At 47.7% G+C, this 22587-nt stretch overlaps 1 protein-coding gene, 1 long non-coding RNA gene and 1 pseudogene across 18 annotated transcripts in view; 2 read left to right on the plus strand and 1 right to left on the minus strand.

Moving 5' to 3' along the window:
• Positions 1–22587, minus strand: part of Lmntd1 (lamin tail domain containing 1) — a 233736-nt gene that overhangs the window by 58359 nt on the left and 152790 nt on the right. The gene's annotated exons all lie outside the window — the stretch shown is intronic.
• Positions 12917–22587, plus strand: part of LOC148006354 (uncharacterized) — a 42922-nt gene continuing 33251 nt past the window's right edge. The window contains exons 1-2 of the long non-coding RNA XR_015686257.1: positions 12917–13392; positions 14846–14964. This is a non-coding gene — a long non-coding RNA (uncharacterized LOC148006354). The remainder of the gene's footprint in view (positions 13393–14845; positions 14965–22587) is intronic.
• On the plus strand, positions 21313–21425 carry LOC120102714 (small nucleolar RNA SNORA17; annotated as a pseudogene).

Here is a 22587-nt window from a genome sequence, read left to right on the forward strand (position 1 = left end):
TTCTGGATGCGCATGGCCGTTCTGCCATGGATCGCCATGCTGCTACTACACCTATAACTAATGTAGAAGTAAAGTGGAAGGATGTCTTAACTGATGAATGGCGTGGCCCAGATCCCGTGATTTCGAGATCTAGGGGAGCGATTTGTGTTTTTCCGCAGAATCAAGAAAATCCAATTTGGGTACCTGAGTGTTTGACTCGAAAATTGCCTTCTGCTCTTCCTGAAGATGAGACTACGAACCCTACTATTACTACTGGGAATGGTAATACAGGTTAATTCGCTCACCCTGTGGGCTATTGCCAGATCCTGGCCAGTACCCATGCCAGTTCATAGCAATTCTACTGTTTTGAGAATAAGACTGACAAGCATAATCTCTGGTCTTGGTTTCAATGGGTGCTGTCCAATGAGCAAGGGGCATGTACATCCCTGACCCCCTTTGCTAGGTTGATGGGAGAGAACTTCGTGCTGTATAATGTTTCAGCTACCAGAAAAAGTTGATACCAGGTTGATCAATATTCAATATAATAACCTCTTGGTAAATAATACTGCCACTAGTACTTCAGTATGTGCTAGATCACATTTTTTCTGATAAGCACTAATGTAAGCAGTGGTGCTTTAAATTGTAATAGCTCTGATGTAGTCTGCTATTTAGCTGAATGCTGGGATGGCACTAATGACACCGCAGTGATAGTTAAGATTCCCTCCTTTGTGCCAATCCCAGTGGAGGCAAACCCAGATAGCTTTCCTATTCTTAATTTGCTGAGAGCCAAAAGAGATTTTGGAATTACGGCAGCCATAATTTCAGCCATTGTGCTGTCTGCTGCCGCAGCTACCACAGCTGAAATCGCTATGACCAATCAAATACAGACGGCTGAGACTGTCAATCAGATTGTAGAAAGAACTGCAGTGGTGCTAGAGATACAAGAAGAATTTAATACCCATTTGGCATCTGGCCTTCTATTAGCCAATCAAAGGATAGATTTAGTTCAAGAACAAATTGAAGCACTGTATCATATGACACAGCTGTCTTGTGTTTCCTCCCTTAGAGGTTTATGCATTATTCCTTTGTGAGCTAACTTTTCTCAGAATTTTCAACAGAGCAAAGAAATCTCGAATTATCTGAAAGGAAACTGGTCCATGAAAGCAGAGCAACTATCAAGACAATTGCTGATGCAGATTGCTGTCCTCAACAGCACTAGGCTGGACCCCATCACAGTTGAAGACTTTACCTCATGGATTACCAATGCTTTCTCCCTTTTCAAGGAGTGGGCGGGCATGTTTGTCCCGGGGAGCTATTGTCCTCCTGGGTTGCGGAGTAGGTCTCTGGCTTATTGGCTGTTTAAAAAAGAGAACATGCCAGACACAAAGTGGTTGTTTACCAGGCTATGACCACCATTAAAAAGGGTGCTTCTCCCAACATATGGCTGGCCTCTTTGAAAGATCAAGAGTTCGCCCTAGATCATTTTTGTCACAGTCATGTGGAGTCATTGTATCCAGGGACGGGCAACTTTCCTCGAACTCGGACCAACCTAAGACACGGGGCCCGGTGGCGATAGGGTAACTCTATGACGGGTAAGGCCGAGTTTGGATGAGAACGACCTAAGACAGGAGCAATGACAAGATTGACGTGACACCCAGATCTAGACCAGTCATTTTATTAAACAAAAAAGGGGGAGATGTAGAGAGCGGCGCGGCGAAACAAAGATGGCGCCGACATCCAGCCTTGTCTGGATATAAACGACTTACTGCGCATGTGCAGGCTTGTCCCCTTGCTAGGGCTCCCTCTAGTGGTGAACAGCGGTACTGCACATGTGCAGTTTATTCACCAGGTGTTAGTTGACCGTTAATATGCTAATGAGGTGATTCATTCTCCGCCAATCCCTGGAGGACAAGTAGTGGGGTGATCCAAGCCCCACCAATCCCTGAGAGATAATTAGCATACTGTTGTCTATATAAGCCGAGCGATTTTGCTGCTCGGAGTCCCTGTTCAAGAGAGCTGTAACACTAAGAGAGCTGTAACACTAAGAAGAGCTGTAACACAGTAAAGGCTTGCTCGCAGAAGAATCCTGTTGCCGCGCGTCGTTCTTGCTGGCGGGACATTGGGCGCGCGACAGGAAAGCTGCAGAATCTTGTTGGTAGACTGAAGTGAAGTAGGAGAAAAAGAAACAAGACAAGATGATCCTAGGGGCTGACTTCACACCCATATACATGCAGGCACATATACATGCACACACATGCACATACATACACACATGTATATACACACATGCACACACACACTCACACACATGCACACACAAGCACACATATACACATGCATGCACACACATGCATGCACACACATACACAAGCACACAAGCACACACATGCATGCACACACATACACAAGCACACAAACACACACATGCATGCACACATGCATGCACACACATACACACTCACACAAGCACACACACATGCATGCACACACATGCACACTCACACAAGCACACAAACACACATACACATGCATGCACACATTCACACACATGCACACTCACACAAGCACACATACAGACACATGCACATGCATGCACATATGAGCACACACATGCACACTTATACACACACAAGCACATGCGCTCACATACATGCGGAGGCACTCACATGGTCACCCATGTACATACAGAGGCAACATGTAACACGTTCACGAATTTCCTCAATCTATAAATAAAGCAACTGCTAATCAATTACGTGAGAGGTTGACTGTTTACACAATAACTTGCTAGGAAGGGGTCAGCCTCAACGCCACGTTCAGCTCCATGAAACCACTCGAACTGTTCTCCGAACAATAGCACATTCGTCCACACGCCAATCTTGGAATTTTCATAAACAAAGGTGTGGCATTTTGACTTTTGAGAAGTCACTGCTAATTTATCGATTTCATGTACTAGGGAGTATTTTGTAAACCTAATCCGGTATTCAACACTTGAGCACTTAATAGCAGCTGCAATTGAAAACTCCAGGTCCCACCACACCCTGCAAATGTGCCAAAATGGAATGCTTTGGCCAAGAGCACAGACGTTTGCACTTTGAAATGTGGAGTATCCTCTGCCAAGACTGCGGCATTTAAAAACACACCCGGCGGGGCTGGCAATCACTTAGGGGTTTGAGGACCATGTCACTGTGGCTTCAAAGTTAGCCCGGCCATCCTTATGTTTCTCTTTGGACACCTGGGAGACGTGTTTTTACCATCGCCTGAGAGCTAATACTTAGTCAACACGGAGTATTTGCTTTGGCTGAAAAGTGGACATTTTGTGCTAGCTATCAACTCTAAAATATTACACCCGTATCGGATTCCCACTTTTTTTTTAAACCAAAAGAAATCCTGGCGAGAATACTTTCCAAGGGGAATTGACGGTGTCTGCCAAAGGCACTGTTGGCTCTCCATCAAGCTGCTGAGTTTTAAAGACTCTAATCTTGATGACCACTGCTAGCTGGCAGAGACCCCCAAGAGATGAGGACGGCTTGATCCAAATCACACACTGGCCCCTCCTGGTCCAGCCCCTGGGCCCACTGTTATGTCTGTGTAAGGCATTCCGGATCTTGGAATCAGTCTTTCCAAAAGCCTGGCCCTCAGTGGGCTGTCTGCTATTCTAGACTCCTCGGTACTTTTTTCTAAAAGCTGGCAGCACCCTTGGGTCCTGTCTGCTCTGACTTGCAAAGCACTCCAGCCTCAGTCTGTGACCTCCAGCTGCATTCAGATGCAGGAAATGAGCCGTTCCTTCCTCCCACCAAATTAAACCTTTTAACGTGATTCTGAAACGTAATTGGCAAAGCTCACTCTACTGTAATAAAGCACTTTGTGAATCCGCCAGACTTTAATATCACCAGACCACACTGAACTGGATTCCATCGGAAAGGGGAAGGACTTGGGAAGCAATTAGACTGTGTTTACTTGAACTTGAAGTTCTTGCCTCAATTTTATTTCTTCATTGGCAAGGTGTACCAGCCTTGGGGGGCGCAGGGTGACCGCTTCTGTGCTGCTGACAGGTGCAAACAAGGGGTCTGCAGACTGAACCAGTCAGCAAGCTCAGCACTCTTGGTTTGCACACGGAGAGAGACTGCGTCCCAGAGGAGCTCAGCGGCCACGGCCACTTGTATTGCGATCACACTTCCTGTTGTCCCTAAAATCTAAGTGTCTGTTTGAAGGAAACCCCAGAGAATTAGCAGTTTCAGAGTAGATGTTTTGAAGTTTTTGGTGTATTTGCTTGTTCCCTCATTTCCTTGATCTGTGGTGGGCGTGCACTCCGGTTCATGCGCATCTACGAGCGGTACCGAGGGGTCACGTGGCGGTTTCTGGGGACCTTTTTAAAAAGACATTCACTGAGTGAGCCGCATCTCCCTTGACTCCTCTCTCCTTAGTCTGGCTGCCCAGCGTGGATTTACCGCCCTAGACACTGAGTTAGGGCAACACGTGAGAAGAATGACGTGGGAGGCGGCTGAGCCAATGATAGTGTAGAGTCTCAGAGGCTCTAACAAGCTAAGCCTTTGAATTCACATTAAAGCACTGTTATTCTGGGTTACTCTTACCCAAACTGGTCCTAATATATAAAATACACCTCGGGGCTGGAGAGCTGGCTCAGAGGTTAAGAAGAAGACCTGGGTTCCGTTCCCAGAGCCCACACGGCAGCTGCAGGGGATCCGATGCCCTCCTATGGCCTTCTCAGCACGTGCCACGCGTGCACACCGACGGTCTTCTCAAACACTTAAGTAAAGAATAGAACCTTGAAAGAGATAGGTCTGCCAACATAAATGTCACATTTTCTTGAAGGCTGTATTTCTAAAACCCAGGCTAGGCGATGTTCCCATTGTAAAATGGCTCCACGAGGCTCACAGAAATCTGTTTGGTGCCCTTGTCGAGCCGTAAATGCCATGAGGCTTAGCTGGCAACAGTCTCAGCGCTTCCCCCTCTTCTCGCTTTAACTGCGGGAAGCTCCGGTACCACTGAACCACGTGCAGTCCGTGGAACTGTACTTTCTCCCACTCTGCGTCTCTTGGCAGCAAGCTTTCTCTTTGCCCTCCTCCTTGGCTATCTCCCCACAGCCCTGACCCCTGACCTCTAATCTGTGTTGTGACCTTGACATGAACTCTAAAAGCACTTGCATGCACACATAGAATAAATGGATAGATAAATATTTTTCTAAAAATTAGCATACCTCTACGACTTGTCAACACCCCTGGGATCTAATTACTTGTTTTTATCAAGCACTATGGTCCTGGGCAGTTGTTGGTGGTTTTTAACTTAATTATTCCCTGTTAGGTTTTCCTGAGCCTGGAAGACCAGCGGTTCTTCTAAGGTACGTGTTTGGGTCCAAATACTGAGGAGAAAAACCATATGAAAGAGTCGATCCATTAGACGGGAAGTGTGGTGTATTAAATCTAATTACTCATTAAACCAAACATGGAATGTTCAGAAACAAAGCTAAGTCTGTTGCTAGAAGAGCAGCTGGCACTGTATTCAGGCCCCCTCCCCTGTCTTGGACTAATGTGGAGGTTTGCAGGGTGGGTAAGATGGGAGATGCAAGTGAACGGAGATGACTATTATTTACACCTTAACTAAGATAATCCAGTGTAAACTTTGGGCACACACGAACCTCCCAAATCCTGGACCCCTGAAGACATTAGAAGTTATGCTGTGTCTCACATGTAATCCTGACCATATGTGTTTGCAGCCTACATTCAGAAGAAGCCATCACTCTCTTCGGGTTAAAGCATTTGCACAGACAGTAAGCTACTGTGAAAAACAAGGAAATAACCTTTCAAAATAGTCAGGGCTCCCCCTGGAGCAAAGGAGGGGTGAGCTAGAGATGGGCTTTGAGGGCCTTAAGCACATGTGCCCCTAGTCTTACGAGAGACACGTAGTCTGCTCTGTCCTTTGCTCATCTGACAATACCCATGTGACCTGCATATTCCTGTTCATATTCTATTTATGCTTGCCTTGCTGTTTCCTTCACTCAAACATGTAATTATACCTGTATGTTATACATGCAATTACACACTCCTGTTTATACACTGCTACCTCCTCACGGTTTAAAAGGCATGGACATAAATATTAGTAAGCAAATGTCAAATGCTCTAATAGAGAAATGGACAAAAAAACCAGAATTGAATGCTCATTAGATGTTTAAAAATAAGTTCAATGCCACTAGTGATTTGCAAGTGCAAATTTAAAGCACAGTGATGTGCTATTTAAAAACCACCTCATGTGCTCAAAGAGTTTGTCAGTATCCAGTGTCCATCAAGCTGTGGAGAAACAGAAACTCGTGTGCATCTAGACACCAAATGAGATATAAAAGCACTGGCATTGTGTAGTCGAGCTACAAATATGCTACACACATGGATGGACAATCTATAACCCAGACACAAGTCCGGGGTTCACACACAGTAACATTGTTATCACCATACTCTGGAAAGGACCTAAGAGCTGATCACCAATGAAAGAATGAAATCTTCAGTGTGTACAGCAGTCAGAAATCAATCAACGGCAGTTGCAGACTCCTGGATCGACCAATGTTTCCCACAAGCTAAGGAAAATAAGCCCGGGATACCAGGAGAGAGGATGCCGCATGGAGAGTTAAAAGTGTGATGTGTACATCAGCACACAGACGGGCTCACGCCTAGGTGCTCAGCCTAGGTTTGTACACAGTGGGAAAGTGCAAAGAATCCAGGGATCGGATGGATACAAAGTCTCAGAGGACGGCTGAGGCTGCCCATCTGCGAGAACGGGATTGACACGTGGAGACATCAACACATTGATGATGTTTGGTTCTACTTCCGGGCAGAACAGTAGCTATAATAAAAGTTATTCATTCTATTTTAAAGCCACAGATACATCTTCAAATAGTTATATATTTCATTTTGCATTTTTAAAACTGTAAATATAATTTGGTGGCTAAGAAGATATGCTAGTAAGACACCCTGTCTCAAAAGATAAAACAAAGACTCAGCATACCCGAGGTGGATGGTGCCTGCAGAATGACAGCTGAGGTTGTCTAGTTGTCCCCTGGCTTCCACATGCAACTGCACACACCTGCACATGGGTCCACGTGCTCACACTCCCCCCTCCCCACCCCTAAACACACAGACAGAGAGATAGAGAAAGAAGGAAGGAAAGAATGACAGAAGGAAGAAAATTAGTTAATTATTGTCTTGATGCCCCAGATATCTGCCAAGTTTCTAGGAAGAATTGATGAGCTTTTACAGCGTCCTTATGGTAGGAATAACCCCCACACACCTCCTAGTCCTAGACCAGGTTCGAGAGTGTGTACACACAACAGTTGCTTGTCCGTTTGCAAACACTCCTCAACCTCCTACTCTGGGGTCTCCTGACTGGAAAAGTATCACATACAAGTTTGAGCCTGCAGTAACCACCTCCTGTATGCCTGGGCAAATACAGATTAAACCCAGGAGAGCCTCCTATTCCTCCCATAAAACAAAAGGAATGCGTTTGATACAATGATGGCAGTTTATGAGAAAAGAAAATCAATACTTAATTTTCAGTTTTCTTGTTTCCCTTTTGCTGAAAACCAGTTAACTCTTTTCTTAATGGTCTGTCAGATCTTAACACCTACTTTGTATATTTTAGTTAATAAAATGCCAGAAGATTTAATTCTTTCTGCCCACCCCACTCTGTAGGTAGAATTTACCTTGTTTAATATGTTCGGAAAATTGGGAAGGTTCCAGAACATGCGAGTTTAATATCGGAGGACTGGGAAGTCTCAGGCGTACAGTCACCGGTCTCATGACTGAGCAGCTAGCAGAAGCTCCTCGGCTGCTCGTCTTTGCCTCTTGGGGTTCCTTTGTCTAAAGAGTAAGGACCCCTCCTTCTTGCAGACTGCTCAGTCCAGACCATAATAACCTTCCCTTCTCTTAGGATGACACGAGAGACTAAGGTTCTTTTTAATTCCTCCGGTGCTGATATGGCGGTGAGTCGTGGGACCTGCCTCTGCCTGCCAACCGCACGCCCTCCCATCCCCCCCCCCCCACCTTCCCCAACCCTCTGGCCCTCCCATCCTCACATTCCTGGATGGACGTGCTCCTCTTGCTTTCACTTTTCCTTCTTTAAGATTTATTGATTTTTCTACTTTTAGCTCTCTCCCTCCCGCTTCTTTGTGCATGTGTGTGCGGGCGTGTGAGAGCGTGTGCGCTCGCTCGCTCACTCGATCGCTTGCTTGCACATGCGCAGCATGCATGGAAGCCAGACAGGGTGTTAGGCCCCTTGAAGCTGAAGTTTCTCTGACTGGAGTTTGTCCCTCCTCTGAGCCTCTGAGCCTGTGGTCTTAAGTGTGACAGCACTCCGTGGAGTCAAGCTCTCTCTGGGCAGGATTGGGGTGCAGATAGCTGTGATCTTAGGTGTGTAAGTACTCCTGGGAGACTAGCTCTCTCCAGGCGAGATCAGGGTGTGGATATTTGTGGCACAGGGTTAACCCCGGGGGGCACAGATGGAAACCTGAAGTTTGTCTTTTGAATCAGATATTAAAAGTTCTTTATGAAAATGGTCAGACACTAATGTGCCTAATTCCCTGAACTCACGGTCAATATGGAGGAGGATACACCATTTGTACACTAATATTAAATACTTTTAAAACTGGATTAATAGGCATTTTATATTTATTATTTATTTGTGTTCATTGTGTATGTGGAAGCCAGTAGACAACCTCAGGCGCTGTTCTTCAGCACTGCCTACTGCTTTGTTGACCCAGGAACACCTAGCCCAGTAGGCTAGGCCAGCTTTCCAGTGAGCCTTTTCTCCTTGCTAGGATTTTAAGAGCATTGTGGTGGGTTGGACACGCTTGACCCAGGGAGTGAAACCATTAGGGGTTTGACCTTGTTGGAGGAAGTGTGTCATTGTGGGTGTGGGCTTTGAGAACATCTTCTTAGCAACTCGTAAGGCAGAGCTTCTCCTGGCTGCCTCCAATCAAGATGCAGAACTCTCAGCTCCTCCTGCACCATGCCCGCCTGGTTGCTGCCATACTCCTGTCTTGATGATAATGGACTGAACCTCTGAACCTGTAAAGTAGCCCCAATTAAATGCTGTCCTTTGTAAGAGTTGCTTTGGTCATGGTGTCTCTTCAGAGCAATAGAAACTAAGATAAATATTGCAGAATGTCTAGTTCTCCATGTACGTTCCAGGGAACCTAACTCCGGTCCTCATTCTTGCAAGGCCAAGAATTTCTTTGCCACATGAGCCTTTCCCTGGCTCAGCACATATATTTTGTTCTTTAAAGTAGGGAGGCTGTCCTGGCTAGTTTTATGTCAACTTGACACAAGCAAAAGAAGAAGAAACCTCAATCCAGAAAATGCCTCCATAAGTAGAAAACAGGCAAGCCTGTAGGGTATTTACTTAATTAGTGATTTTGGGAGAGGGCTCCGTTGTGGGTAGGGGCATCCCTGGGCTGTTGGTCTTGGGTTCTATAAGAAAGCAAGCCATGGAAAGCAAGATAGTAAGCAGCACCTCTCCAGGGCCTCTGCCTCTGCTCCTGCCTCCAGGATCCTGCCCTGTGTGAGTTCCTGTCCTGACTTTCTTTGATGATGGGCATAGATGTGGAAGTGTAAGTCAGATAAGCCCTTTCCTCCAAAGCTGCTTTGGTCATGGTGTTTCATCATGGCAATAGTGACCCTGCCTGGGACAGAGGCCCGATCCTTTGTCGTGGTGTCTGAGATGAAGACGGGAAAATGTTCCTCAAAGGTGATGTACATGGAGGCTGGGGAGATTACTCGGTTGGTGAAAAGTGCTTGCTGTGTAAGCATGGAGGCCTGGATCCAAGATGATTGGTAGCATTTGCCTGTCATTGCAGTTTTGAGGCAGGTAGGATATATGTACGTGTGTGTGTGTGTGTGTGTGTGTGTGTGTGTGTGTGTGTGTATAAATATGTAATATATATAATATATGTGTATGTGTATGCATATGTAAGTATAAATGTATATGTATGTATAAATGTGTATATATGTATGTATGTGTGTATATGTGTATATGTATGTATGTATATGGGTTATGTATGTATATGTGTATGTGTATATATATGTGTGTATATATGTAGATATATTTGAAAATGCAGTAACACTTTGACAGGATAGACTTCAAGTCAAGGAAAGCACAGCTCTGGGAAACAGCATCTGTGCTGAAGAGCAGAGGCTGAGTCTGCTGCCTCACCTACTGGGAAGAGTTATGCAAGTAAGCAAAGAACTGTGTAGCCCAAGACGGCACAGGGGAGTAATCCTGGGAATGGTCCTGTGGAAACAGTCTCTTCTGGTAAGAGACCTGCCATGGGAGAGTGCTCCTGCCAACTTTGTGTGGTCATTTCCCTCCCTTAAATTTGTCCAAGTAATGTTTCTTATAGCTTCTATTTCTTTGCTCAAATTCTACCTCTCTTGGCCACATGGAGTGGAACAAAAGCAGCCATGGTCCCTGGGACAGCCACCCAAGCATTGATGTCATCTGTCCCTTTTCTGTTCTTGTGGTTTAAATATCATTTTCTTTAAGCAACCATTCATCACATGATATGGTGACCAGGGTTCCTTCCTTCCATGAAGTCCCCAGCTTCTCAAGTCTGTATGACTTCATTCTCATCCAGTGACACTCTCCATTGGCCACAGCTTTGAGAAGACCTTAGTGTGCTGTGGAACAGCCAGTTACCACTGATTCTAGACACTGAAGGACAAGCAGGGTGAGGCCGCCTTCGTTTGCACTTATCTTAGTGGGCTACACAGAACCACTGATGGAAGACATCCTTCCAGCTGTGGCAGGTCACGAGCAGAGGGAAGAGAGAGCCATGAAGGGCAGGGATCTCACAGAGTGGCCCACGGAAAGGGGCGATGCACAGCGGGTTAGAGTGCTGGGAGATGAACGAGGGCTCGGAAGGGGCAGACGCAGGTGCCACCGGCTTGGCCTCTCATTAGCTGGAGCAGAGGAGGAAGCCCCGGATGTGTCAAGTCTGCAGGAAGAGCCCGGTTGGGTTTGGTCATGAGAGGTTTGATGTGATAGCCAGGACTCACACTCAAAGAAAATCAGAAAATCATTCATTCTAACTGGTGCAGTTTGGGGGGTCTAGGGTCTCAAAGTAACATCTTTATGGAAAGGAGGGATCTCTAGGAAAGCTCTGTGTGCAGAACCAGCATTAGCTGGAAAAGCTGAGAAGAGCGCTATTCAAGGTCGGGGAGGGGGAGAATGGCGGCAGGGAGGGGGGCTCATGTTTATCACTAGATGCTGAGATGTTACACACAGCGCACAGCCAAGAAAACATACCACTGAAGGGTGATTTTCTCTGATTAAGATAAGACTCACAGGATAAAGGAAGATGTTTGATGTCTGATGGTTGGAAGTATGGTTTCATTTTGATTTTTAGACTGGAATGATGTGAGCAAATGTCTGTGAGGAAACAGTGGAGGAGGAGGAAGAAGAGGGATCAAGATGAGGGAGAGGAGGGGAGGGATGAGGGAGAGGAGGGATGAGGATGAGGGAGAGGAGGGGAGGGATGAGGGAGAGGAGGGATGAGGATGAGGGAGAGGAGGGATGAGGATGGGGAGGGGAGGGATGAGGATGAGGGAATCTGTCTACACGGAATGTTTGACTATGGAGGTGGGTTCACGTAGCCTACAGTCTTACTTTACATTTTAAAAATTGGTTACCATTCTCTCTCTCTCTCTCTCTCTCTCTCTCTCTCTCTCTCTCTCGTGTGTGTGTGTGTTGGGAGTTGGTAGAGTGTGGTGTAATTTAGGAGGTAACATCTACTGGTAAACATGTTTTCCCCTTTAAACACCAAACCCAGTTGGGGGAGAGCTATAGGTTAAGCAGTTACACCACTGAGGCTCTGATAAAATCGTGTCTACTCAGGCTTTCTGTGTGTTCACTGATGCAGATCTCTTCATTCCTCACTACAGAGTTAAGAACAGCACCGGAGCTGCTGATGCGGAGATAGCAAATTACAAGTTTTCAGAGACTGAAAAGCTTTTTGTTAAAACACCAATAAGGGGCTTGAATCTAACTTCATCCTCTTCTTAAGTTAGCCAGGTTTGAGGATTCTGGTAAGAACTCTGGGGTTCCTAACACACACATATGCACGCACACATGCACATGAGCACACACACACACACAGATACACACACACACACCACAGAGATACACACACACACACACACACACACACACACAACCCAGACAGACACAGATGCACACACATACACACACACACCCACACGGATGCAGAGGCACAGAGACAGAGACAGACACAGAGACAGACATACTTTCTTTCTCCCTTCCGTCCGTCCGTCCGTCCGTCCCTCCCTCCCTCCCTCCCTCCCTCCTCCCGGATCCTTCCTTTGTTAGAGGTACTGAGTACTCTCCCATAACTGTTGGTCTGTATTATGGATTTCATACTATGGGATTTGGAAAATCTTTGCTCCTTTCTTCCAGAATTTTTTAATGTGATACCTGCCTAGCCAAGTACTCATGACCTAACTCAAGCAAGTCCATGTTCAGGAAGTCTTTGGAGAACCAGTCAGAACAAAGGACTCTCCCATCCTCCGTGTTACTTCAGTACAACGTGCTTGCTGCACGCCTGTCTGCGGCAGTGTCTAGCATTCTCGGGAGCTCTGTAACAGGTCTTCTTGACCCATTCAAGCACACAGGAAATGGAATAGGAGCCAAGGGCTGGAATAAACTTCTATTGCTTTTAATGTACTATAGATATACTACACAGTAGAATAGCATATGGATTGATACATTGTATACATAAGATGCCTAATCGACAGACTCTTTGAATGCTGACCTATCTGGTCAAAGAAAATTTGAATAGAGATTAAAGAAATGAGGTGATTCTGGATCATCTGGTTCGACGAAGTGATTACACGTTCACACAAGGAGGCGGAGGGAGAATGGCAGAAGATGGAGGGATATCCGGAAAAGCCAGAGTTTCCCCAGATACCCGAGGAGTGAACAACTGATAGGGAAGAAGGAGCCTAGAGAATTTCCTTCACCTGTGACCCTGCCCTGGGAACTTATCCCAGCAGATTGAGGTGCCCAGGGAGGCCACTGGGCAAGGAGTGTGTAAATACAGAAGGCAGTTTTATGTTTGAAAACGTTTTGCTACTGCAGCACCCAGGGCAGCTAAACAAGTTAAGTCCCTGGAGACTTCAAGACCTGAGCAGGGATGGTTTCTCCCAGGCTCCTGTCCTTGGCAGGAAAACCTGGCCTTTTCTTGTCTCTGTCTGTGCCCTCCTCTCCTCTTCCTACAAGTCCTTAGTCATACTGTGTTAAGGTCCACACCGATGACTTCATCTTAAAGCTGATCACCGCCGTGAAGACCCTGTGTCTGTAGTCGCATCCTGAGGAACTGAGGATTTGGAATTCGAGGTGAGGATTAGGAGGTGGGACCCAAGTTGGCTTGCAGAGTTCTCTGTCTCACACAGAGTTCTCCAGAGGAAGTGAGCCAATTACAAGAAGGGAATTTACTGGACTGGCTTACGCGATGGGGGCTAGTAACCTAGCAATGGATGTCTGCGGGCTAGATAGGAAAAAAGCAGGTACCCAGCCCAGAGCAGAAACCTTGGCTGGAGACCTAGAAGCCCCTGGTGCTGAACCTACCTTGAAGGGCTGAGGCTGCAGTTGGAAGCAGGCCAGATCAGTCGAGTCACTCAGAAAACAGAGAGGCTTGCAGACTTACTGCTGCCTCTTCACAGCCTCTTGACACCTGTGCCACAAACCCATTAAAAGTGCCATCTAAAGTACCCCCATCCAGGTGGGTCTCTCCCCCAGGTGCTGCACCATGACATCCATCCTTTCTGGAAAGAACCCCAAGGAACAAGTGCATTCCTCAGGTCGGATCTCTCTGTGTGCTCATGTTGACAACAGCTAGGACCAGCCTTCCCATCAGCCACAGAGGGAGGGGGGCAACTTAAAACAAGTGCCTTAGGTCTCAGAAAAAGCCTCGCTCCCCGGACGTGGGCATGTGCCGTCAGGGCAGACTGGGAGCCCGAGGTCACTGGGGACAGTGTACTGACCATGGTCGGTGGTGTGATTCTGTCAAACCCGTGAGCACAACACCTGGGTGTATAAATAGGACAGAGAGGAGCTTGTGAGTTGGTCAGCTGTTACTGTCGGGAGTCATTGAGAGTGCCCTTCAGTTCCGGACTCCAAGCCGACAAAGGCTGAGAAGACCCTGGACAAGGTCAGAGGGGAGAGAGCCTTGTAGAATCACGGGCCTCTCAGCTATTTGAAAATGAGCACTCTGTGATCTCTCAGCCTAGGGGGAAGCCAAGAACCTCCCCCCAAAACATCCACGTGAACGAGAGTGATCAGAGATCCTGCTGTCTGTAAGTTAGAGATGTAAGAGAAACCATTTCTTAACGCTAGTGACATAGGAAAATATTTCACAACAATGTGAGTTTTTAAAAACTGAAGTTACTAGGGTGGACTTTAAATATAAGGTAAATTTTACTTCAAATGATTTTTAACATGAACAACCTCAAGTTAGCAACGTATGGAGTAGAATTAATTATTTGTTTAGTCAAGAAATCAGAAACTTTAAAACATTTACTCTCTCTCTCTCTCTCTCTCTCTCCTCTCTTCTCTTCTCTCTTCCTCTCTCTCTCTCTCCTCCCCTCCCCTCTCCTCTCTTCCCTCCTCCCCCCCTCTCTCCCTCTCTCTTTTCCCTCTTCTGTCTCTCTCCTCTCCTCTTCTCTCTCTCTCCTCTCTCTTCTGCCTCCTCTCCCCCTTCTCTCCCCCTCTCTCTCCCTCTCTCTCTTCCCTCTTCTGTCTCTGTCCCTCTCCTCTCCTCCCCCGCCCCTCTCTGTCACTTCTACCTCAGAGCACACATGGAGGCCAGAAGACAACTTCCCGGACTGGATCCTCTGCTTCCCTGTGGGGTTTCCAAGGCTTTGTGGCAAACGACTTAATCCATCGAACCATCTCACAGCCCCTCAGCAGGTATTATTTCTTAAGTGCTGTCAACCACTCCTCAGGAAGTTTACTTTAGTAGGGAAGAGAGACCACAGGTACATGTGCACACACACATGTGCATGCACAGGCATGTGCATTCACACACAGTGTGAAATGGCAACAACTTGTATGCAGTAAATGCATGAATCAGGAAAGAGGAAAATGGGACTGGTGCCACTAATTAAGTCAGAGTTCTCGGTAGAGGCCATATGTCCAGGATATATCCAAGCAGTGACCCGGAAGATGAGTACCTACAGGTAACCTTCATTTGCCCAGATTTGAACTCAGCTCTGCTTCATTCCATGCTCACAACCTGTACTGGGGGAAACTGAGGCCCAATGAGGTTAAGTGGCTTGCACGGGAGCTGGCTAGGCTTTGCTTCCTCCCACTATTAATATTCACTTCAATAATTCAAGTGGGGGCTCTGTTGGGCACAGATATGCTGCTTATTCATGTTTAATAAGGCGTACAGGGAAATAGGCACATTTAGCAGAACTCTGAGTTCCTCTGCCTTCATGATACCTGCCCCTTGGTTCTGAGGTGCTACACAAACCAGGCATTTATTGGCATGAGCTGACCTCAGATGGCAGGTGTCCATGGAGCAGAGGTGTCCGCGGAGCAGAAGTGTCCGCAGGGTAGACTAGAAGCATGTGAGATCTCGTGGAGAGTAGACAGTCTGGCTGCTGCTAGAAGGAACAGCATGCAGCCTGCACAGTTACATGCACGATGACCCCCAGCCACGGGTGTGACCACTGTCCCTGTGTGAAAGGTTCGCATGGCAGTGTCCACACTTAACTCCTGTCACTCCACAGTCAGCACTTTCAGGTTCCGCCTCGGGTTTTACCTCTTCAGACTGTTGTTACCACAAATGCAAACGCTGCACGCAGCACTCTCTGCTTGGCCCTCTGGGACTGCGTATGTGCCAATGACTGTAGGAATTCTCCCAAGTAGGACATTTTGATTGACTTCAACCAAGCCTGCCTATTAGAGGCACCAGGGGAGCAGTTAACAGCTCCAAGTCCCAGGCTGAGCCCTTGGAGATCTTGACCAAATGGGTCTTGATTGAGGGCAGGCATCAGTGTTCACTGGATTGATAGCTTCCCCGGAGAACTGCTGCATGGCTGTGGTGGGAACCTATGGCAAGGGCGAAGAGAAGCCAAACAGGCAGACGAGGAGTTCTGCACTCTCAACACCATGGATGATGCCTGCAATATCTCGGCTTCAAGACCCCCTAACATACACAGTAGTCTTTGGGTGGGCACAACTTCAAGTTCCCTGTGGCAGTGCTAAGACCTCAGGGAAGGTCAGCACCAGAGCATCCAGGCCTGGGTGGAAAAGTAATACAGGCATCCAGGAGGCCAGGTTTGAAAGGGAAGCCAAGGGTCTGCTCGATAACGCGTAAAGTCATTTGATCTTTAAGACCACGCCAACTGCCTCAGTGGTGCACTCATGGCCTACACAAATGTCAAGATCTGACTTAGTGGGGTGTGGCTGTCACATCCTTGAATTCCCATCAGCCGTGATTACCCACTCAACAACTACACAAGATTTGGCTGACCTATCTCTTCCCTCATGGTGGGAGTGGGGGTTTGCCAGGCTCTGTCCCTCTCTGAGGACGTGGGAATGGTCTACAGTGGCTTGGAGAGAGTGAGCTTTTCCAGTGACCAAAGGCTCGTGAGCTCCCACACACCTGTAAGTCACTAAGGAAGCTCGCTGCTTCCCCAAGCCAGCTCCGAGTGGAATCACTTCTTTGGTTTGTTGGCGCCCCATCTGGGGCGGAGCAGATATTTGTTCACATGGCCCAGGGGAAGTTCTCACAACGGCTAGAAAGACGAAGGTGGACGACAAACATGAAGAAGGCAATAATTCTGTCTCGCTGCAGCCACAAACTTGAAACCCAGGGATCACTCAGCGAAGGAGGGTATCCACCAACCAACTTCAGCATCACAGAGTGATTTGCCCCAAAATAGAACACAGGTTTGTGATTGGCCAACAGTCTGCTCTGCCCACCAGTGAGCCTTCAGGTCTGCACCCCCCCCCACAACTCCACACACTGTTTACTCATCCAGTAATGTGATGTAATACAGCACGGCATAACACGGCACAACCCAGTGGGTCTGAAGACATCTGTGGGGAAGTGCCTGATGCGTGGTCATGAGGACCTGAGTTCAGATCATCAGCATCCACATAAAATCCAGCACAGGAGAGTACACCAGGGTGATGGTGGGGGAGGGGGAACCTAGGTTTGCTGGTCAGCCTAGCCTAACAGGTTAGCTTTAGGTTTAGTGAGAGACCCTGCCTCAAACTGCAGAGCATTAGAGAAAAAACACTGACATTGGCTTATAGCCGCCAAACATGAACACACCCCTGCACATAAACTGCCGATAAGAATACATTTGTTTATATCTATCTGTCTCTGCACTTATACAGGCATTTCTAGGAAGAGACCTAGAGGAAGAGTTGTTGGGCTGAGAACAGTGGATCAGCACACACACACACACACACACACACACACACACACACACTCACACACATACACACACATACAAGTGCACACACACATACATGCACACACACACACAAGTACACACACAAGTGCACACACACATACTCACATACACAAGTGCATACACACACACACACACACACACACACACACACACCTTTTCAAGTTAGCCACACACTGTATAATGAGAGGGATAAATTCTGAGTATCGTTTCACTGGGCAATTTTGTCCTTGTGTGAACATCGTCCAGTATGCTTGCACAAACCTAGACGACACAGGACAGATGCTGGGCATGGCCTCTGGGTGTAACTGGGAACTGCACACTTGTAAGATGACCAGGATGCCAGTATAGCGTGGCAGTCTGGCTCATAGCAATAACCTTAACATGAGGAACACCTAAAAGAATGAGAGAAGCTGCACCCCAGGGGGAAAGGGAGCACTGCTAACACAGCCCCATGGCACCACTGCCATGCACACAGCTATCTAGAACCAAAGTCTCATTTGTGACCCTTGACCATGAAACACAAGGGCAGACCTGAGGGGCAGGTGACCAGTCGGACTTAACATATGGGAGTGCCAAATAAAGGGATACAAACAAATATGGAACAGCATAAAATAGGAGTGCGAAGTCCACTGGAGCCTTCTGTGACAGGCTTCAGACTAGCTGGGAACCCTGGAGGCCCCATTCCATCTCGACATCAGCACCTAGGGCTTTGTACAGTATATTCACAGCTGCAGACACTTGCTCAGGGCGTCCTGGCTAGGGGACACACTGAGATCCCAGAAGCCTGTGGACACTGATTCTGCCACCTCCTCAAAGTTGACCCTCAGCTGGCCTTCTGGAACCTCCAGCGTACTTCTGCCTTTCCTTTCCTGTGGGATGCTTTTTCCCAAGAGGATGCCAAGGCTGGATGTTGTGAGCGCAGTTAGTGCAAAATATATGATCGATAGATGATAGATAGGTAGGTAGGTAGGTGGATAGGTAGATAGACAGATGATAGATAGATAGGTAGATAGATGATAGATAGATAGATAGATAGATAGATAGATAGATAGATAGATGAACAGACAAATAAATATAGACACTCCATTACTGCAGGTCACGGCAGGGTTCTTCCCTTTCTTTAAAACACTCGCCATAAGATATTTGTCTCCAGTAACCTTTGGCTTTAATCAAAGTCTCAGTAGAGAGATTTCTAGCCATTCTCAGGGAACTCTTGCACCTCTGGGTCTTCAGAAGTCTTAGCTTTACAAATATCCAGGGGATTTACAAGAGATACTGCATACAGCCTTCGTGCTTGTGGTCTCAAGTACACTTTAATTATAAATGTTCTACAGAGGGAGGGAGGGGAGGGAAGGAAGGGAGAGGGGAAGGAAGGGTGAGGGAAGCGGGGGAAGAGTCTTGGTGCACAGTTTCTGAGTGACAGTGAGAGGCTCTTGCAGAGGAAGCCATGGTGCCTGCGTGTACTCAGCATTCTCCACAGTGTCTTTGAATCATCCTTTCCCAGTGGTGGTGGGAACACTAGTGCCCTCTCAGTCTGATTCCATCCTGTGTTCTCCATCCTGGTTTTCACAGGTAACAAAGTAAACACTGTGGCCAGTTCCCCTTGGCTGTTGCTGCTGGAAGGGGGTGGGCGCCCATTTTCACTGTGAAAGCTTTATTTACTTAGTGTGTAACAGTGTGGAGAAACAATGTTTCCAGCCACCACCACGGAACCCCTGTGCAAGCCTTGCCCCTCTGCTAGGGCTCGGGGAACACAGTGGCTTGTCCAGAGTCAAGCTTTCCTCTGGTTCTATGTCTTGTCTTCAGGTCGAAACCAGGCACGGCAGCCTCAGGATCCTTAGTTTGTAGACAATGTATCAAGGACACATGGGAGGGTGGGTACATTGAAGCCAAACAGTAAAGGCTGTAGCTCTTTAGCGCGCTCTCTTTCTCTCTCTCTCTCTGTCTCTCTCTCTCTCTCTTCTCTCTGTATCTCTCTCCTCTGTCTCTGTTTCTGTCTCTCCTCTCTGCATGCTCTCTCTTTCTCTCTCTGTCTCTCTGTCTGTCTCTCTCCTCTCTCTCTCTCTGTCTCTCTGTCTCTGTCTCTCTCTTTGTCTCTCTCTGCTCTCTGTTTCTGTTTGTCTGTCTGTCTCTCGCTTTCTCTCTCTGTCTCTCTCTGTCTCTGTCTATCTCTCTCCTCTCTCTCTCTATGCTTTATATATTATATATACTTTCTATGTATTACATATACACAAGTGTATGAGTGTAGATATGAGCTCTCACCATAACTACATCGAGTCCTCACTATATATTCCATAAGTTTTTCTAATGCCTCACAACAGATCATCACCCAACTTTACAGACCAAGGGAGGCTGAACCTTCAAGGGCTTGGGGTAACTAATTCTAGCCAGTTGGGAGGTCCAAGTTCAGGAGAGCTGACATCAGAGCCCAGTTTCTGAGGTGCCTCCCTTGTCTGCTCTGTGTTAGCCACAGCTCTACAAGGCATGACAGTCAATGCAGAGTGTCAGGTGACACCTAAGGCCCCTCAGCACACACAGGCTCGGAGACAGCACTTCAGAATCTCTGCTGGGAAGGCACAAGCAGTAGCACACAGACCCATGGCGAGCTTCTGAGAGGTCCAGGCAGGGGCGGCGGGGGCAGTGGAGATAGTGGGGCTGCAGGGGCCTCAGGGGCCACGGGGGTGAGGTCCTCACACTCCTGTGCCTGACAGTGCCAGCTTCTTAGGACTCCCTTCTTCTTCAAGTGCCTGTGAGGTTAGCAACCTGATGTCTGGTAGGAAACAGGCAGGTCAGAAGGAAGGTGGCAGTAGAGTAAGAGGACTAAAGCTGAAAGGCGGGTGCACTGAGAGAACAAAAATCACAACCAAGAGTAAAGCTGGCAGGTTACTATTTTTTGCTTGTGTGTTTGTTTAATATCATGGTTTGAGGAAATGTCGCTGTTTCCTGTGTGGACCGGAAACCGATTAGAACCGGGTAAAGCTGGAGGTGTCACTACAGTAAGGCGCAGTGCTGTGGTCAAACTGTGGAAGTGTTCAGACCCTCATTATGAAGTTTATCACAGAGCTGCTGCACAGACTTGGTTTGGCTGGAGTCCGTTCGAGGTTCCTTATCTTGGTTCTTGCTTGTCTGTTGTTGTGGTAGAAATAATCCGAGAAAAGCAACTTACGGAAGGGTTTACTGTGGCTCGCAGCTCATAGCACTGCCCAAGGCAGCAGGGAGACCGGACAGCAGAAGCCTGAGGTGGCCTATGATATCGCAGCCGCAGTCAGGAAGAAGAGAGTGAGGAATAACTGTGCTCCCCTCACTGCCTCCTTGCGTACAGTCCTGAATCCAGCCAATGAATGAGGGCGGGTCTTCCCACTCCAACTAAACATACCAACAGAATCCTGATGGGCATGACCAGAGGCCAATCTGACTGAGAGAGAGCCCCTGGGTGCGCCCAGAAGTATATCTTCTAGGGGACTCTTCATTCTGTCAAGTGGACAACCCTAACTATCGCATGTATCCCTAGGCCCTTTGTGAACTTTCAGGACACCCACAATGGGGTTTGTCCTAGTTAGAGTTATGCTCACCGTGACGAAGCACCACAAGCAAAGCAACCTGGGGGGAGAGGGTTTATTTCAGCTTACGCTCCCAGGTAACAGGGCAGTCGGGACAGGAGCTCAAGCAGGGCAGGAACCCGGTGGCAGGAGCTGATGCAGAGGCCATGGAGGGTGCTGCTTACTGGCTTGCTCTCCATGGTTTACTCAGCCTGCTTTCTTACAGAAGCCAGGACCACCTGACCAGGGGTGAGCCCTTCCATATCAATCACTAACTAAGAAAATCCCCTGCTCCAGAGCCATCGCAAGTATGACTGTTATGTCACATGTGCGTCAGTAGGTGGCAGAGAGAAGGGTATGTCTATACTCCGTTATGTCTGATGATTAGTAGCTTAGTACTCCTTGAAAAAAGGAAACCTGAGATGGTTACCAGTCCAGTGTGAGGGCAGGGAGCAAGCCAGAGACTAGAAGACCCCTCCCTACTGGGACTATGGGCTTGGGGCAGGAATGAGTCCAAGCCAGATGACCCTCGCATGGGGCCATGTAGGCTGGCCTGGGTGAGTAACTAGCCTGAGATGACCACCAGTCTGATACTACTCAGGCCTGGGGTGAGCAGGTGGACCATGCCAGAGACGACTCCAGACACTCGGAGACCCTGGACACCACTAAGAGGAGAGAGTAAGTGGTGGAGAAATGGAAGGGAAAGAAAAACAGAAGGAAGTGGGCACAATGGAGAGAGGCGGAACTGGAGACTCAGGGTATCGAGGAACCATCTCATGTGAGTACCCAGTGATGCCACCTGGGACCATGGGGGGGTTCCAGCCTGTGCTGACACTGTAGACCATGTCTGGGTCTGTGGCTCTGCTGCAGTGGGGGGTCTGTTATCACCAAGAGCCAGCCAGATGTCTCAGGATATCTTAGGGGAGTCCCAGTGAGGTCCAGTACTGATAGAGTAGCAGAAGCCAGAGGCCTCGTATCAGACCAACGAGTCATTGCAATGAACATTTGCAAGCAAAGAAGTGTGGACAAAAGGGTGTATTGTGGGACACACTGAGACACACTACAGCTTCTATAATGAAGATGTTTTTTCTCTATTGGAGGGGGGTTTGCAAGGGTGAAGGGTGGGTATTAGGAGAGAGGGACATGAGTGGGATTGGGGTGCATGATATGAAAGTCACAAAGAACCAATTAAAGATTGAAAACAAAAGTAAAAGGAAAACATGTCCAATAGTCTTTCCTATGGGCCCGTCTGAGAGGAGGGTCTGAGAGGAGGGTTCCCTCCTCTCAGATGATTCAAGCCTGTGTTAACCTGACATAAACTTAGCCACCACAGGGCCTCCGTTTCTTTTCTCAGACCTGACCGACTCCTTACATCATTAACTTTAGAGCTAACAGTATCTATCCTTAGAGTCTGCCGTCAGTCGGACTGCACAGACGTCCAAGAGCTCCTTGGTTGTCTTTATTTCCAGGATTCATCTATAAAACCATTACTGAGCCCTCAGCTGGGATATATACCATCCCAAAGGGCCAGTGTGGATCAAGCCAATGGCTTTGCTCCGTAC

Source organism: Rattus norvegicus, chromosome 4, assembly GCF_021556685.1.
Source record: "Rattus norvegicus strain SHRSP/BbbUtx chromosome 4, alternate assembly SHRSP_T2T, whole genome shotgun sequence".
Classification (NCBI taxonomy): Eukaryota; Metazoa; Chordata; class Mammalia; order Rodentia; family Muridae; genus Rattus; species Rattus norvegicus.